A 19558-nucleotide genomic window follows, 5' to 3' on the forward strand; every position below is an offset into this window, starting at 1 on the left:
ACTCAAAAAGTTTCCATTCACGTTCTCCAAGAGCCTTTTACTGTCTCTTCATTGTCTTTACAGGCCTCCTACAGTAGTGTCTCAATTTTGGTGGCTCTTACATTTTTGCTGGAAGAGTTAGGCTGCATTATGGTTAAAAGCATGAATCTTGAAGTAAGTTAGACCTGGATTTGTCCAGGCTCTTGGTGTGGTTTTCTACAGATATGAAAGAAATAAAGAAAAACTGCCTTTTGGTATCAATTTGTTCATCTAAAAATCATGAGCATAATAGAAGAGAGGATGTTTATTGTTAAAGAAAATTGGAAATAGAAAAACATGAATCCATTTTGAAAGAGAACCTGATTTCATGGTAAATAATAAAAAATAAGTTTAATTAGGATTTTTATCCTAAAAATATAGAGTTATACAAATAAGTATTTCATCTGATATGAAAGAAGTTATAATTGCAAGTATGTGCTACTGCTCCATGTGAAACTGGGAAGTATCTTGGAAGGGGATCTAATGTTATAGTTTAGTGGATGAGTGAATATTTTATATTATGAAAAAAGCCTTTGCTTCCGAATGTGACCTTGTAAATGTTGGGAGCTGAACAATAAACTTCCAAATAAATAGACCAACCTGAAGTTATTGTGTGGATAAACTAATATGCATGGAACACCTTTGTCATAGTGTTGGATCAATGACAGGCACTGCATAATATTGAATCATGTATCTCCACTGGATCCCACGACAATTATCCACTTAAGAAAAATGACAGCTTTAAAAAAGTGTCTGAATTTTGTAGGGCTTTAGAAATTGTGTTTAGCACTTTCTGTTTTTAAAAAAATTTCAGCTTGTGGAAAAGTTTGGATTTATTAGTCAACGCTACAAAAATCACTAACTCTTTAGCTGCACTGTCTGACAGTAGTCCCCGTCCCCACCACTTCCCCTCCGTCCATGATCCTGATCCCTTCCTTTCATGAGGCAAATGATTCAGGTACATAAGCCTTTGTTAGAAAACGTGGAGAAAGACTGGAAATTAAGATGATCCTTTGAATCTGTGGCAAACGTCTGATGAAAATATGTACTGCTTACTTGTTGAAACTTGATGAACTAGGCAAGAGAAATCTGAGTACATCTTGCTTGTTTTTAAACTCTAACCTGTCTTTCTGTGGCAAACACATTGTTTCTTTCTTCATTCAGATATTTAATTATAACCCCCTACTTGACCTGTGCTTTTCTCCAGGTTCTGTATAGTACCGGTGGGTATGTTGTAACTGATTGCACACACTGGCAAGGAATCCTTTAAAAATAACTGGTGCAAATTATTAGGGTAATATTTCTTCTTTGGTGGTTAATCAGGCAAATATGTGGATAAATTGGGTTCTCTTTCATTACATTACACACACACACACTTAAGACCAGTGCATAGCAAAAGCATCCAAGTAGCAAAATGCATAATTTCATATTTAAATATTATCTTATTCTTCACCCATGAATAACCAGTCTAAAGCTGTATACTAAAAGGAATGCTTTTTGTTTCCATTTAAAATTATTTTTAGTTTTTATTATGAAATGTTTCAAAAACTCAGAAGAATAAACCAATTTAGAAGATATTTAGAGGATACCCATGTACCCACCACTCACATTTAATGAATTAACATTTAGTCATATTTTTTCATACAGTATTTTTATAAAGAAATAAAATGTTACAGATACACAGATAATAGCTAAAGCCCTATTGTTTCCATTCCTTTTGTTGTTGTTGTTGTTGTTGTTTTTGGCAGTCTCACTGTGTTGTTGCCCAGGCTGCTGGTGCAGTGGCAGAATCATGACTCACTGCAGCCACAACCTCCTGGACTCAAGCAATTGGCCCATCTCAGCTTCCCGAGTAGTTGGGACCACAGATGCACTACCATGCCCAGCTAATTTTTGTATTTTTTGTAGAAGCAGGGTTTTGCCATGTTGCCCAGGCTGGTCTTGAACTCTGGGGCTCAAGCAATCTGCCCACCTCAACCTCCCAAAGTGCTGGGATTACATGTGTGAGCCACCGTGCTCAGTCTCCCTTCCTTTTTAAGTTACAGTTTACTATCCTGAAGTTGGTATGTGTAAATGTATAACTTTGCACAGATTTGCATATATGTATATCCATAAACAACTCAACACTAAGCTTATGCTTTAAAAGTTTAATAAATATCACAGTTTATGACTTCTTTTGTAGTTTGCTTTCATCATTCAGCATTATATTTTTGAATTTTATCCATGTTTATTAATTTAGGATGTAGTTCATTCATTTTAACTGCTATGTAATATTCCGTTGCATGAAACCTGCCCTGTTATAAAGGAAAGTCTTAAATTTATTAAATGCCTCCTAGGTGTCAGACATTATTATATATATATACATATGTACATCATATATATGCTTTGATTTTTGCCTGCAGGTTATCCATTAATTTGATGTTTTGCTGACTGGCAGTGCTAAGAATGAGAAACAATTTTATTTTCCTGCACAGCAAAGCCCAACATTTCTGGGATCGCCGTATGTCCTCTAAATTCTGTTTGCAGACCAGTCATTTCTTTGCTGGGTTTGTCCATTTCTTGGGGAATCTTACCAAACACCTAGCAGAAACCTACTCATATTTTTAATATACTAGCCAGAAACTTGCTTGCCTGAGTTTAGAAGTTTATTAAGTGTATTTTCTATCTCCAGATTATCATAGGCAGCATTTTTTTTTTTACCATACATATTGCTAATACATTAAATGGATATTTATTTTTCTAGCCTCCTAGAAAGGAGCTTCATGGTCACCACCTGATCCCAAAGCCAGTGATACATATATTAGGTTTTTGGCATAGTAGTACCTCAAGTCTCAGTACCAGTTCTCAGAACTAGTTATCCTCAGTGTTTTTCTTGTGAGAAATTGAGGAGATACCCATTTGGAGCAAAAGGGAATGAAGACAGAAAAGACAAATGGGCCAAGCTTAGAATAAGAAGTCTGAATTTTCATTTTCTTTTTATTGTGTTTTTAAGCATGCAATCCTTTTCTTTAGAAAACTTTATGCGCAAAAAATAATGATCAAATTGACACAAATTAGTACATGAAGAACTCTGTCATCACTGTTCATAAAATAGTCTCCAAGAAGAAAGTAGAAATTAATCTTATGCCCCGAAATGTCTTCTTTATTCCACTGAAATAGAGTGATAGAAACTATGGAGATGGCATCTCATCTCTATCATTTACTAGTTGTATGACATTGGGCATCTGTGTAATTTCTCTGGGCTCAGTTTCTTTATTTGTACAATAGGGGAAATGATACCTACTTCTTGAAGTTATTGTGAGAATTAAATTGTAATAAATATTTATATATATTTAGTGCTTAGTAGGGAAAGAAGTCAGAGATCGCATCTAGAGGAATTGTCTTGGGTATTCACATGTACCTCCCATACAGAAAAGAACATAATTTCCCACTTATTATAATAGCTGCTTTAAGCTCTACATTTGTTGACTCTTAAAATTTTTTATGAATATTTGTTGTTAGAATTTAGAGTCTGAAAGAAAGCTATTGAAAAAATATTTTAATTATTGATCATATTTCCTATCGTTGATTAGGTTGGATCTAAATGGGTCTGGTGAACCCAGCCTAATGATTTTAGCCATCTTAATTAGTAATCAGTTGGAATTAATAAATGATTTATATAATGGCCTGGGGTGAATTTTCAATGCCTTAAAAATACTTAAATATCACATTAATTCCCTTTGATAATATCATATATTAGGATATTAATCATCCTATATAACCCTGACATTATTAAAATTGCTCATAGATCCTGTGATTAAACTAGGCCATCAGAGTCACATGAATATTTATTCATAAATTGTCCTCCTTCCTCATCATTACGTTGTTTTTATTGAAATGTAATTTGACTTGGTTTCATGTGCCTTGTCACTGTATTTAATATAAATATAATGTCTGTGACATTACAGTTTTTCTCAAGATGACCCACAGAAGAAATTTATCTTCAATTTCATTTTAAAAGGATGTGTTTTTCCTTTACATCAGGTGTATATTTGTTGTATAAATACAATAAATTTTCCAAACATTTATTTCTTGATTTGAGTTGAACACGCAAGATTTTGTGCATGCAGTTTGTATGGTAACTTCCTTCCATCTTCCTTTTTGTTTTTCTACCCTACTTTTCTTTCACCTAAGATTTATTATATATATTGTATTTATTTTACTTTGCTATATTCTTTATCTGTAAGTCATGTCTTAGTTTAAACCCTTCCTAAAACAACAAAAGATAAAATTAATTTTATCAGTGATTAAAGTCATTGAGAGAATTCACTGATATTCAGCTATAATGAATTTAATTTAATATTAAGCTTACCTGTGCAGAAATAAATAAGTCTCACCAGGCTACCATTTTTAAGGGTTGCTGCTCACCTGGTTTATATGTCCTGTGTGCCAGAATGTTTTCTACAATTCTCAGTTGACTTGAGACACGTATAGTAGCTCATATATCTTTAAAATTACTGGATGTTGTTTATGGTAAGAAAAATATTAATTGAGAATATATAACCCTATGTTATATCATTAATTATGTTGTAATCAGGAAATTATTAAGCAAATATAAGCTCACAGACAGCAGACCAATGGTTATACAGATTGTAGTATGATTTCTGAATCCTTCCCACAAGGGATAAGTGAAAATCTTAGTTTAAGAAACCTAGTTTTTCAATCAACAAACATTTTTAACTCATGTAAACATGGGGGAAGTGGGTGTAAACTCTGCAAAAGCCTGTGGTCACTAGGGTATTGTTTATATTATTTATGCTGAAAAAATAATTAGTATTGAGTCTATTCCAAAACAGCATCTTTGGCTGGTTTTGAACAAAGGCCGGCTTGTTTGTGTATTTATATTTCTCTGATGCTGGAAGAGGGCATATTTTAATTATATGCCTCAAAGCAGATCAGACACTGGAGACCTTAGAGTTTTAATAAGCACAAGCTGCTACCTTTATGGGAAGAGAAACCTTTATGCCTTTTCTACGTCATTGGTTTCTTCATTTCATTTCCAGCCTGAAAACCAAAGGCATGAAACTATATTAATCCAGCAGCTGAGAGGCATATTTGAAATAAAGGATTTGAAGTTATCTGAGCAATAGCTTTCCTGGAATTTCCAAGTAGTTAATATTGTGATGAGAATGACTGACAGGCAGTTAAGTAAAGTCAACAAAGAATTTGTCAATTATAGCTTTACTAAAATTATTTTTTTCAGTGTCTGACATTTGAAGGAAAACATTAATTTTAATAATTTATGATGATCTTATGACTCTCCTATTTATAATATTTTAGACACTTCTAGTATTTAAAGCCTTCCAATATTGTAATATTATCTTGTTTGCCTTCATTTTGTATAAACTATAAGGTCTAGAAAAATAGAGGTTACACAAGGTATTATTTGTATTTGTGTGTGTGTATATTTTTATTTCTTATTCCTAGTTTTACAAAGTCTCTCTCCTTCGCCTATTTGTATTTTTGCTTTATTTTATCTTTTTTTATTTTTTTGAGATGGAGTCTCACTCTGTCACTCAGGCTGCAGTGCAGTGGCACAATCTCAGCTGACTGGAACCTCTGCCTCCCAGGTTCAAATGATTCTTGTGCGTCAGCCTCCTGAGTAGCTGGGATTACAGGGGTGCACCACCACGCTTGACTAATTTTTGTATTTTTAGTAGAAATGGGGTTTCACCATGTTGGCCAGGCTGGTCTTGAACTCCTGACCTTGAGTGATCTGCCCACCTTGGCCTCCCAAAGTCCTGGGAGTACAGATGTGAGCCACCATGTCTAGCGGCTTCCTTTTAGAAACAGTTTTTTCTCTAAATCTCAGATTATAAGAAATAAACCTTTGCATTTATTTACATAACCAAAGAATAGTAGGAACGCATAACAGTTTTTTGTATCTATATATTTAATATAGATATATTAAATATACATACTTGTATAGCTTTGTGGTAAAAAAATATTTAAATGTTAAATATATCTATAATTCATAAATAAATATGTATATGGATTGCAGGTATGTTGAATATATCTATATATTTATATTTAAATACCTATATATTATATCTATATTATATACAGATATATTGATATACTTAACATTTTTAGGTGGAATTATAATGTTCAAAAGAGTGTACATTGAAATATGTCCTTCCTACTCCTGTTACTCAGTCATCAGTTGCCCTCCCAGTAAAAATACCTGTTGCTACTTACTTTTGTATCCTTCCAGAGATGTTCAATGCACACACAATCATGCACATATATTGTTTCTCTTTGTTATAAAGAAGCTACACACTATATATTTCATTCTTTAGTTTGTTTTTATTTCCAGTAAAAAAGTGTTTTTGAATTTGTATATAGTTATTGATGGAGACATGCAGTTATATACCAATTTAATTAGCCTCTATTCATGGGCATTTAGATTTCCAATCTTCTGTTACTCTTTGATTAACCCCTATTGATGGGCATTTAGATTTCCAATATTCTGCTGCTACAAATGATATTTATGCAAAATGTTGTACATATATAACATATCAGTGAGATAAATTCCTGAGAGTGGAAAATAAATTTTAATTATGGTAGATATTTGTAAATTGTTTCCTATGGAAATTTTATCAATTTACACTGCCACTGGCAATGTATAAGAGTATCTTTTTTGCTTCCAGTTTTATTGATGTATAGTTGACAAATAAAAATTGTATATATTATACTTAAGGTGTACAATGTGATCTTTTGATATCTGTATACACTGTGAAATGACTACCACTACATCCATCACCTCACATAGACTTTGTGTGTGTATATGTGGTGAGAACATTTAAGATCTCCTCTCTGCAAATTTCAAATGTGTAATACATTATTATTTACTATAGTATCCATGCTGTACGTTAAATCTCCGGGACTTATTCATCCTGCCTTAGTGAAACTTTGTACCCATTGACCAACATCTCCCCATTTCCTGTGTCACCCAGCCCCTGGCAATCACCCTTCTATTCTCTACTTCTGTGACTTCAACGTCTTTGGATTTTTCACATATAGATGAGATCATGTAGTATTGTGTTACTGTTCCTAGAGTATTTCACTTAGGGTCAGGTTCATTCATGTTGTGGCAAATTACATTATTTCTCTCTTTTTAAAGGCTGAATAATATTGCATTGTATATATTTACTACATTTTCTCTATTTATTCATCTGTTGATGGTCACAAGTTGATTCCATATCCTGGCTATTGTGAATAATGCTGCAGTGAACATGAGAGTGCAGATATTTATTCGAGATTACTCATTTCATTTCCATTGCATATGTACCCCAAAGTGAGTTGCTGGATCATACAGTAGTTCTATTTTTTAGTTTTTTGAGGAACCGCCATACTGTTTCCCATAATGGCTGTAATTTACGTTTTCACCAACAGTGTGTAAGTGTTCCTTTTTCTTCACATCCTCGCCAACACTAGTAATTTTCTGTCTTTTTGATAAAAGCCATTCTAACCGGGGTGAGATGATATCTCATTGTGGTTTTGATTTGTATTTCCCTGATAATCAGTGATGTTGAGCACCTTCCATATATTTGTTGGCCATTTTGTTTGTCTTCCTATGTGAAATGTCTATTTGAGTTTTTACCCACTTTTAATGGAGTAATTTATTTTCTTTCTTTGAGTTGTTTGAATTTTTATATGTTTTTGATATTAACACCTTATCAGTGATACAGTTTGCAAATATTTTCTCCCATTCTGTAGATTGTCTTGTTGATTGTTTCCTTTGCAGTGCAGAAGCTTTTTGATTTGATGTAATCACATTTGTCTATTTTAGCTTCCATTGCCTGTGCTTTTGGGATCATATCTAAAAAGTTTTTCTTAAACCAATGTCATGGAGCTTTTCCCCTATGTTTTCTTCTAGTAGTTTTACAGTTTCAGGTCTTCCATTTAAGCCTTTAATCATTTTGAGTTAATTTTTGTATACAGTGTAAGATGCGAGTATGATTAAATTCCTCTGCTTTCAGATATCTGCTTTTCTAAAAAACATTTATTTAAGAGACTGTCCTTTTCCCATTGTGTATGCTTGGCATCTTTGTCAAATACCAATTGACTATAAATGCATCCATTTATTTCTGGGCTCCCTATTTTGTTCCATTGGTCTATATGTCTGTTTTTATGCTGATACCATGCTGTTTTGACTGCTCTATATTTGTAGTTTATTTTGTGATTAGGTAGTATGCTACCTCTAGCTTGGTTCTTTTTGCTCAAGATTGCTTTGGCTATTTGGGGTCTTTCATTATTCCTTATAAATTTTAGGATTTTTTTTTTCTATTTCTGTAAAAACATAGTCATTGAAATTTTGATAGGAATTGCTTTGGCTCTGTGGATTGCTTTGGTAGTAAGGACATTTAATTCTGCCAATCCACACAGAATATCTTTCCATTTATTCGTGTCATCTTCAACTTATTTCATCAGTGTTTTATAGTTTTCAGGATACAGATATTTCACCTCCTTGATTAAATTTATTCGTAAGTAATTTTTATGCAATTGTAAATGGGATTGCTTCCTTGATTTCTCTTTTCTGGTAATTTATCGTTAGTGTATAGAAACACTATTGATTTTTGTAGGTTGATTTTGTATCCTGCAACTTACTAAATTCATTTATTAATTGCAATACCTAATTTGTTGAGTTTTTATTATCATGAAGTGATCTTAATTTTTTTCAAATGTCTTCTCTGCATCTATTGAAGTGATCATATAATTTTAATACTTCATTTTGTTAATGTGTGTATTACATTTATTGTTTTGCATATTTCAGACCATCCTTGCATGCCAGGTAGAAATTCCACTTGACCTGATGTATGATCTTTTTAATGTACTATTGAACTTCACTTAATAGTACTTTGTTTTGAATTTTTGCATCTATGTTCATCAGGAATATTGGATTTTTATTCTTTATGTGTATCTTTTTCTGGCTTTGGTATCAGGATAAATCTGGCCTCATAATATGATTTTGGAAGTACTGTCTCCTCTTCAATTTTTTTGAAAGAGTTTCAGGATTGGTATTAGTTTGTCTTTAAACGTTTGATAGAATTTTGCAGTGAAGCCATCAGGTCCTGGGATTTTCTTTAATGGAAGACTCTCTTACTGATTCAGTCTCTTTACTCATTATTGATCTGTTCAGATTTTCTGTTTCTTCATGATTCTGTCTTGGTAGGTTCTATGTTTCTGGCAATTCATCCATTTCTTCTAGGTTATCCATTTTTTTTTTATGTATAATTGTTCATAGTTGTCTTTTATGATCCTTTGTAGTTCTGTGGTTTCAGTTGTAATGTATTTTCTTTTATTTATACCTTTGAGTGTTTGCCCTTTTTTCTCAATCAAATCTTTCTAGCTGAAGATTTGTCAATTTTGCTGATTTTTCATTGATCTTTTCTACTTTTTTCTTATCTCTATTTCATTTATTTCTTTTTAATAACAGCCATTTTGACTGATAGGGGATAGTATCTCATTGTAGTTTTAATTAACATTTCTCTGATGATTAATAACACTGAGCATTTTTCATATGTTTTTCATATGTTTCTTGGTCACTTGTATGTTTTCTTTTGAGAAATGTCCACGTCTTATGCCTACTTTTTAATGGAGTTATATTTTTCTTATTGATTTATTTAAGTTTCTTATAGATTATGGATATTAGTCCTTTATCAGATGTGTAGTTTGCAAATATTTTCTCCCATTCTGTAGGTTATCTTTCTACTCTGTTGACAGTTTATTCTGCTGTGCAGGAGCTCTTTAGTTTAATTAGGTTCTAATTGTCAATTTTCATTTTTGTTGCATTTGCTTTTCAGGACTTAGTCATAAATTCTTTGCCTAGGCCAGTGTCCAAAAGAGTTTTTCCTAGGTTTTCTTTAAGGATTTTTATAATTTAAGGTCTTACATTTTAGTCATTAATCAATCTTGAGTTAATTTTTGTATATTGTGAAAGATAGGAGTCCAGTTTCATTTGTAGGTGGTTATTGCTCCTTGCTTAGACCTTTTTTTGCTGTATCCCATAAATTTTGGTTTGTTGTTTCTCCTTTTTTGTCTTAAGATATTTTTTTAATTTCCATTTTAATTTCTTCTTTGACTATTGATTTTTCAGGAGCATGTTGTTTAGTTTTTCTGTATCTGAATTTTCTGAAATTCCTCCTGTTATTGGTTTCTAATTTCATATTATTGCAGTTGGAAAACATACTTGATATGATTTCAGTCTTCTTAAATTTGTTGTCTCTATTTGTGGGCTAATGTATTCTATTATGGATAGTGTTCCATGCATGCTTGAAAAAAAATGTGTTGGTGTTGGATGGAAGGAATACGGCTACTGTTGGATGAAATATTCTATATCTATCTGATAGGTTCATTTTATCTGTAGTGTTTTTCACATCCACTGTTTCCTTACTGATTTTCAGTCTGTATAATCTGCCCGTTATTGATAAAAATTCTCTGTGATTATTGAATGAAATCCTCTGTGATTATTGAATGACTGTCTATTTATCTCTTCAGTTCTCTTACCATTTGCTTTATTTATTTAGGTGCTCTGATGTTGGCTTTACATATATTTACAATTATTATGTAATAATTTTAAATTATTGTCTTCCTTGTCTCTATGACAGTTTTTGAGTTACATTCTATCTTATCTAATGTAAGTATAGACACTTCTGCTCTCTTTTAATACATCTGCATGAAATATCTTTTCCTTCTTTAATTTTAATCTATATATGTCTTTAAAATAAAAGTGAGTTTCTTATAGGCAGAGTATGCTTGGATGTTGTTATTTTTCCATTCAGTTATTCTGTGTATTTTGAATGGAGAATAAATTTATTATTAATAGGTAATTTTAAAGTTTTTCCACTTTATAACTCCTTTGTTCCTTTCTTTCTTGCTGACTTCCTTTGTGATGCGATGATTCTTTTTGTAGTGGTACGTTTTGGTTCCGTTGTCTTTATCTTTTGTGATACACTGCAGGTATTTTCTTTGTGGTTACCACAAGGCTTACAAAGAACCTCTTATAATTATAATAGTCTATTGTTAGCTTATAACAAGGGAACTTCAACCATATACAAAAATCTTTATACTTTAATTTCTCCTCCCCTCATGTAGAATGTTATTGGTATCACAGTTTATATCTTTAATATATTGTGTATCCATTAACAAATTAGGTAGCTATACTTAATACTTCTGACTTTTAACATTTACACTAAAATCAAGTTATTTTCATACCATCTTTATAATAATAGAGTTCTGAATTTAACTGTATTCATAAATTCATAGTGAGTTTTATACTTACATATGTTTTCACATTGTTAGTTAGCATCATTTTGTTTCAACTTGAAGAACTTCCTTTAGCATTTCTTGTGAGACTGGTCCAGTAAAAATTAACTTCCATAGTTTTTATTTGTGTGGGAAATTATGTCTCTCCTTTGTTTCTGATGCACAGCCTTGACAGGTATCTTATTCTTGGTCAGCAGTTTTTTTCTGTGAGCAGTTTGAACATATCATCCTATTCTTTCTTAGCCTGCAATGGTTCTGCTGAGAAATCATCTGATCAAGTTTCCTTGAATGTGATGAGTTACTTCTCTCTTGCTGCTTTCCAAATTCTATCTTTGTCTTTGACTTTTAAGAATTTGATTATAGTGTGTCTCAGTGAATATCTCTTTATATTTAATCTATTAGGTGTTGTTTGTACTTCATGGATCTGAATGTTAATCTACCTTGACAAATTTGGGAGTTTTCTATTTATTCAAATGGCTTTCTCACCCTTTTTCTTCCTCTGATCCTTCTTTGATTCCCATAATGTATACTTTGGTTCCACTGATAGTGATTCGTAAGTCTCATAGGCTTTCTTCTCTCTCTTTTATTCTTTTCTCTTCTTTCTTTCTTTCTTTTTTCGCTGAGTAATTTTAAATGGCCTGTTCTTGAGCTTGCTAGTTATTTATTCTTCTTGACTGAGTCTGCTGTTGAATCTTTCTATAGAATTATTCAGTTCAGATATTGGAGTTTCAGCCATAGAATATCTGTTTGGTCCTTGTTTGTGATTTCTGTTCTTTGTTGATGTTCTCATTTTGTTCATATGTTGTTTTCCTGGTATCATTTAGTTGTCTATTTTTTCTCTTGTAGCTCACTGAGGTTCTTTAAGACTATTTTTTGAATTCTTTATCAGACAACTTGTAGATTTCCATTTCTTTAGGGTTGGTGACTGTTGCTTCATTTTGTTCTTTTGATGCTGTCACATTTCTATGATGATTCATGATCCTTGTGGCTATTCATTGGTGTGTGCACATTTGAAGAAGTAGTACCTCCTATAGTCTTTACAGATTGGCTTTAGCAGGATAAACCTTTACTAGTCAGCTCATCCAGAGATACTGAGCAGGCCAACTGTTGACGTCTATGACGGGCTTGCAGCTGGAGTCTTCAAATGGGCTGGCATGGAGCCTAGGTCTGCAGAGGGATGCCTAGAGACTGTGTCCACAGGAGCCAATCAGAAAGCTAAGTTCATGGGTGCCAATCATAAGAGTATCTTTTTTTAATACCCCATCTAACATTGTACAGTATCTAACTTTTTGATTTTTGGTAATCTGGTGCAAGAATAATTTAAAATATTTTATTTGCTTTTTCTATTATAGATAGAATTAAGTGTCTTTTTCTGTTTCTATGCTGGGTTTCCTTTTCTAAAGAATGTTAGCCCATACTTTTTGATTTATAGGAGCTTTTGATATATTAAGTAGTTAGTCTTTGTCTGTGACACATACTGCTAATATTTTCCCCAGTTGTTCTTTAACAGTGCTTATACTATTCGCTGCCATACACGCGCATATATATGCACACACATACAAGTGTATACACACACACATACATACACACATAGAGAGAGAGAGAGAAAGAGAAAAAGATGTGTATGGTTCAGTTTATAGAGTTGAAATTGTCTGGGTTCTGCATCATACTTTGGAAGGTCTTCCATACTCTGCGATAATTAAAACAACTTGCTCTTAGTTTCTTTTAGTACGTTTGTTTTCTTTTTTCACTTTTGCTTTTGATCCATCATGCATTTATCTTGGTATAAAGGATGAGGTATAGATCCTTGTTATAGCTGCATGATGATATTTCTGATTAATATTTAGAATTAGCTTGTCCAGGTGGAAAAAAATCTATTACACTTTTTATTGGAAATAAATTAAAATTCTAGATTAATTTAGTAGAAATTGATATCTTCATAGTTTAGGTATTCCAATCAAGAAATGATATATCTCAGACTCTTTTGGAATCTATAAATAATGCTTTAATTTTTTTTTCAAATAGATCTTCCTCACTTTATTTTAAATTTATGGTGGATATTCGTCAGTTTTGTTGCAATTTCATGGGGGAAGGGTCTTTTTTTCTTAATCATAAGTTCAAAATATTTGCTATCTAATTCTTTAGAGAAATTTTTGCCAACACCTACTCAGTGCTGTTGGTTGTTTATTTTTATATATATATATATATATATACACTATTAATTTTTATAATTTTTTTTACCCAGCTGCCTTAATATAGTCTCTTTTCATTTTTTACAAGTTTTCCATTGGTCCCCTTGAATATTAATGGTAATCAATCATATCTGCTCATAATTTTACCTTTCTAATGTAGTTAGTACTAGCTAACTGATGAAATATACACCAAATCTCAGTGGCTTACAAAAAAAGTTTTACTTTACAGTATAGTTCAATGCAATATGATAGGATGAGAGGCCTCTTCTCAAGGAAAAATTCAGGGACATAGGCTTCTTTTGTCTCCTATTTTCATCATCTTGGGACAGAGGTTGTCAAACTTTTTTCTGTATAGGACCAGATACTGAATATTTTTAAGCTTTGCCCAGCATAGTCTTTACTGCAACTACGAGCCATTGTAATTCAAAAGCGATCAAAAACAATATGCCAGTGAATAAGCATAGCTATCGATATGGTTTGGCTGTATCCATATCCCGATCCCATCTTGGGTTGTATCTCCCATAATTCCCATTGTTGTGGGAGGACTTGGTGGGAGATAGTTGAATCATGGTGGCAGTTTGCCCCATACTGTTCTCATGGTAGTGAATAGGTCTCATGAGATCTGATGGTTTTATGGGGAGAAAGCCCTTTCTCTTGGCTTTCACTCTCTCTTTGCCTGCCACCATCCATGTAAGATGTGACCTGCTCCTCTTTGCCTTCTACCGTGAGACTTCCCCAGCCATGTAGAACTTTAAGTCCAATTAATTCTCTTTGTTTTGTAAATTTCCCAGTATTGTGTATGTCTTTACAGCAGTGTGAAAACAGACTAATACAGCTATGTGCAATAAAACCTAATTTACAACAGTAGGCAGTGGGCTGGCCCATGAGCCATAGTTTGCCAATTCTTGTTCTACGGCCTCAGCCTTCTCCACTCGATCCTCTGTATCCATATGGCATGTGTGGGAAAAAGGAACTAGGATAACTTCGAATATTTTTAATAGACAGACTTCAAATTAGTGTACCTCACTTCTGCTGTCATTCTACTTGTGGAACTCAGTTATATGGCCCTGCCTATTGGAAATTTTGTTTATATATGTGCTCAAGAAAAGTAAAAAATAGATATGGTCATCTAGCTAGTTTTCTGCTACACTTATGCTTGACAACCTTGAGATTATTTCTTTTGTAGAATTGTATTGGCTATCATTGCTAGCAAGTGTGAACCAATAAGGGTGATAGTGAACATTGTTCTATGGTTCCTGATGTTAATTACCTTCTAAAATTTGTTATTAATTTTGATGATTAATTTTAAGACTAAGATAGATGTATTTTATCTTGTTGTGGAAGAATTTGTATTCTTGTGTTTTTATTCCAAAACTTATTTGTATTCCTATTCTTTACCACAGGCTCTGTTTTGGTAAAGCTATAAGCTAAGAATAGTTTGTGTATTTTTAGACAGTTGTGAAAAAAAAAGAAGAATGTCGAACAAGGACTAAATGTGTCCCATAAGTTCAAAATATTTGCTATCTAAATATTTAGAGAAAATTTTTGACAACACCATCTCAGTGCTACACAAATTACAATCTATACACCAGCAAAATTAGTATTACTTAGAACTTCAACACTATTAACACTTTGGGTCACATAATTCTTTGTTGTGGGGGGACTGTTGTGTGCATTGTAGGATGTTTAACAACATCTTTGGCCTCTGCATATTAGATGCTATTAGCACTCTCCCACACAGAATGCAGTTGCTACAATAAAAAATGTCTCCAATCATTGACAAATGTCCCCTGATGGGCAACATTGCCACTTGTTGAGAACTACTGCTTTAGAAACTAGTTTGAAATACAAATTTATGGCCTCATCCCAGACCTATGAATCATAATTTCTGGAGTTGGGATCATTTGTCTGTATCTTAAGCTCTTTAGATGATTCTTATTTACACTAAAGTTTGAAAACAACTGCTCCAGAATAATTTCAAGAACATTGGAATCATCTGTTCTTTGAAGGCTTAGTAGAATTCCCTGTATAACCAGAAGGTGCTCTGTCTAGGGTAGCATTCTGAAAACATTCTTTATGTTTTTATAAATTGAGTGGTTTAGATTTTCTATCTTTTCTGGTGATATTTAATAAATTATATTATCTAGAGTATTAATCACTTAATTTAGGTATAGAAATGTATTTTTATAGAGAGGACTAAGTAATTTCTTGTGAAACTTTTCATTTTGACTTTAGCTAATGCTTTATTATTTTACTGCTGTTTTAATAGTGATTTCTAATAGTTTCATTTTTTCAGTTTTCTAAATTTATTTATTCCATCTTATATTTTTATTAATTCCTCAATTTGGCTTTCCCTGGGTACTTGTGTTATTTTTAAAATGCTTATATGTATTTGTTAATTTTAACTTAGTGAGCTTAATGTAGCTATTTAAGGTTGTATTATCCTTCTAGTCTCTGTTCAGTATCTCCCATGAGTTATGCTGGGTAATGATTTTAATACTAATATTTTTCTATATGTTCTAAAATTTTAAGTTTTCATTTCATCCTTGAAACATGAATTTTTAAAAAAAGAAATTGGGAATCTGAAAATGCTGTGAGAGCATAGACTAGCATGTTCAACACTGACAGTTTGTTTATGCTGGGATTTGTATACGGGGTAAGATTCAGCCAGTTATAAGGCTAAATTATATTGGGAGGGACCAGAAATTCAGATAAAGTTATATAACTCTATGTTGGAATAAGCTATTGATTGATGACTAAATAAATCTTTTTGTATATTAAACAAACAAACAAAAAGAAACCTGAATTTTTGAAGAGAAACTTAATTTATATGTTTGATTTTTAACTTCCTATTCCTTGGCTCTTTTTAACTCATTTTCTTGTAAATTTCTAGTTTTATCACATGGTTATCCAAAAATACTGTCCATGCTGATTCTACTCCTTTGAAATATATTTCGGTTTCATGTAGTTGATTTTTGAAGGTTCAAGTCTATATCTATCGTGAGTTCAGCATATAACTGAATTCCATTTTATTTTCTCATTTGTTAGTTTAAAAAATATTTAATAGTTGAGTTTAGCCCATTTACAATATATTGATATGATTGATGTGAGAAGTCTTTCGTGTTCTTTTATGTTATGCTTTAAGTTTATGTAGAATAGTTTCTTTCAATGTTTTGCTCTTTGCACTTGTGTTTCTTTTATTTTGTGTGTACTTTTTCTGATAAGATAAAAAAGTTTTACTTGAGTAGATATCTTTAAGCTATAAATTTATATATAATTCTTAATTCTCTATGTTTTACAATATCTGTTTACTATTTAAAAGAGGCAATGATTATGTTAACATATTTATCTCACTACCTTTCTTTTTCCAAACTCAATGTAGTTGATAACGTTATGTTTCTTAATATATACATCAATGTTGTTAAATAAATGGAAACTTCTCCAATTAGTCTTTGGATGATATAGTTTTTCAACTAGCTATAAGAAAAAAGTAATTTCGCATTTTAAAACCTTTCCAGCCTTTTCTCTTTATTTCAATGTCTATTTTATTAGCATTTTCAGAATGCATAACATTTATAAAAAATTATACAACCTTAATCCCCACATATGTTTTAGTTAAATAGATTCAATGTTCACTTCTTATTATTTTGCTATAGATTTCCTATTCTTTCCCCTGTTACAAAATTATTACTCAGTTTACTTTTTCAAGTTGAGATCATAGCAATATTCCTTGGTTTTGCTTGTTCAAACAAATGTGTCTATTGAACAACAGTTTGGGTGAGTGAAAAAATTTTGTGTCACATTTTATGTCTGAGGTCTTTGTCACCATGCGTTCTGCTATCATCTAATGTTGAATATTGTGATAGAGAAAACTGAGGTCAGACTGATTTTTATCCTCTTAAAAATGATTTGATCTTTTTACCTAGGTATTCAAAATATTTTTCTTTACAAATACTCTAATGTAACTAGGATACATCTATGTGTGAAATAGTTCTGAGTGTATCTTTTGTATCCGTAGATCCAATTCTTCCTTTATTTATGAAAAGTTTCCATGAACTTATATTTTAACATTTTGTTTGTTCCTTTGATTTCCATATTTATTATTTTACAGATCATTTAACTCTTTCTAATTTGTTTTTATCTGGTGTATTCATTTTTTTCTTCTACTCTTTTTCTGAACTTTATCACCTCATGATTCATCTATTTTTGTTTTCTTACCATTTGTTCTCTCATCTCTATATAGCCTCAAACCCATATAAAAACTTGGCTTATATTACTGTTTAAAATAATGAAAAAATACGTATTGATAGACAACTAGCAGCTTCCGCCGTAAGTAAAATCTGACCTTCTTTTTCTCATCCTAAGTTGTGTGTCATGTAACTGGACAACTGCGAACATGTGTTGCCCCAACCTTTCTTTTCTTGTATTGGTAAAAGAATAAAGAGAGATGCTTGGGGCAGTAGGCATTTTTTATTTTATTTTATTGGGGAAAGGCCTCAGAACTCCATTTCATTGGATTTTATATAATAACAAGAACCTAAGGTAGCTTAAACATAACTGTTAAAGGTAATATAAAAGAAAAACATCCCTGTAGACTCATTATGTTTTCAGCCTTTTATATCATATATATACATATATATATATACACATACATATATATACACATACACACACAATGGTGATTTAGAATTTGATTTTCAGTTAAGAAGTGTTCAGTCTAGCTGCCAAGTCTGCATTAATTAATAGCAAATTAATGTCTAATGGCAGTGTCCAATAAAATGTTTGCCTCTCCAAGCTCCATTTCGCTTTGCAATTGCAATTATTGCTATATGTTTCTTCACACATAAAGGTGTCATTTATAGGTTTATATATAAATTTTTTAAAATAACAGGAGTCAAAATTAGATTTTGTTTTCCCTAATGAGATAACAGATGTTCTAGGATGCTAATTACCCCAGGAACAGTATTATTTACTTAGACTATCAGGCTCATTGATTTTTTTTCTTTTTGGTTTTGTTCCAATGGATAACATTATTTTTCCTTTTATATGTATGCTTGGCTCAGGGGAAACATAATAACATTGTTGTCTAGCACCTACTGTTTTTAGCTTTTAGTGAAACCTGGCTATTAAAATGCTTAGTGTACATGTACTTATAGTGTTACTAGACTGTCCACATGAAAATCTTGGCACCACTCATATTAGCACTTCATCTGAATGGCTATGTTTTCCTTTGCTCTTCTCACTAGCTGGCATTTTTTTTTTTTTTTTTTTTTGGCTGTCTCTCTGACTCTCTTGCCCTCTTGATGTGTATCTTATGGGTTATCTGTCAATCTGATTGTCAATTACGCATGGGATGGCATGTGTTTTGTATGGCATTTTGCTTTCTTGAATTGTTTCAGAATGTTTAGAAAGTTACCCAGTACAAATGATTTTTGACAAATTAGCATATAGTCTGCTCTTTTCTCATCAAGTATTTATGTGGTATCTTCCATTAGTATAGATCTGTGCTGCCATGTATTTAAATTGGGCAATTTCTTTTAACTCTAGGCATCTGCAAGGTCCTAAAATTTTAATGAAGATTACTACTTGAACTGACCTCTCAGATTGATTTTGCTACTTGTAAAATACACAATTTCTTGCCAAGAAAGTTCTTCAAGCAGAGTGATATTTACAATCATTAAATATCTTACCTTTTTACCTTACACCAAGAAGGTGAGTGAGAAGCACCCACCAAGATCCAGAAAAATTAAAATTCATTTTGAGATTAAGACTTTAGCTTTTATTCACTTTTAATTAACTATTGTAAATTAATAGTTCAAAAGACGTACTTTTAGGATAAGTATAGCTCTTACGTGCTTCCTAAAATATTTCAGGAGCCTGATTTCTCCTCTCCAAAGTTAAGTTCTGGGTTTTGCAGATTGGCTCTGTAACCAGCTTCTTCTGAGAGTGGAACCCTGTGAGTCATATAATTTTCTTTTCCCAAGGAAATTTTTCTTTGATTTTTGTCATTGATAAGTCTTTAGTTGTGTCCACAGCCACGT

The 19558-nt window shown here is 32.1% G+C and overlaps 1 protein-coding gene across 1 annotated transcript in view; it reads left to right on the forward strand.

Moving 5' to 3' along the window:
- ARHGAP24 (Rho GTPase activating protein 24) overlaps nt 1-19558 on the forward strand; it is a 529930-nt gene that overhangs the window by 132372 nt on the left and 378000 nt on the right. The gene's annotated exons all lie outside the window — the stretch shown is intronic.

The sequence above is a fragment of the Chlorocebus sabaeus genome, chromosome 7, assembly GCF_047675955.1.
Source record: "Chlorocebus sabaeus isolate Y175 chromosome 7, mChlSab1.0.hap1, whole genome shotgun sequence".
NCBI classification, from domain to species: domain Eukaryota; kingdom Metazoa; phylum Chordata; class Mammalia; order Primates; family Cercopithecidae; genus Chlorocebus; species Chlorocebus sabaeus.